This window comes from Sinocyclocheilus anshuiensis, unplaced genomic scaffold (genome assembly GCF_001515605.1).
Source record: "Sinocyclocheilus anshuiensis isolate Anshui unplaced genomic scaffold, SAMN03320099.WGS_v1.1 scaffold941, whole genome shotgun sequence".
Lineage (NCBI taxonomy): Eukaryota > Metazoa > Chordata > Actinopteri > Cypriniformes > Cyprinidae > Sinocyclocheilus > Sinocyclocheilus anshuiensis.
This window is the reverse complement of record NW_015555791.1, coordinates 627,357-627,582: the sequence shown is the minus strand read 5'-3', so window position 1 is coordinate 627,582 and position 226 is coordinate 627,357. Positions and strand designations below refer to the sequence as shown.

At 28.3% G+C, this 226-nt stretch overlaps 1 protein-coding gene across 1 annotated transcript in view; it reads left to right on the top strand.

The window, feature by feature from the left end:
* The window catches only part of LOC107674848 (mitochondrial glutamate carrier 1-like), a 26,840-nt gene that overhangs the window by 17,412 nt on the left and 9,202 nt on the right, over nt 1-226 (top strand). The gene's annotated exons all lie outside the window — the stretch shown is intronic.

Sequence of the window (226 nt, the reverse complement as noted above, 5' to 3'; positions counted from 1 at the left end):
AGATACCATTTTTCTCTAAGAAGGAATATAATTGTGAGGATACTACCTTTTCTAGTATCTTTGACAGAAAAGTCAGATTTTGTAGAAATTTCGTAGAAAGGGACCCAATATTAAATAAGCCAAGCTGTATCATTTGGTTCTCTGTATTATATACATTTTTTATTTGTTGAACATCAATTAAATTGTTACTCTTAAATTGGTTTGGACGTTTTTTTGTATTTTCTAG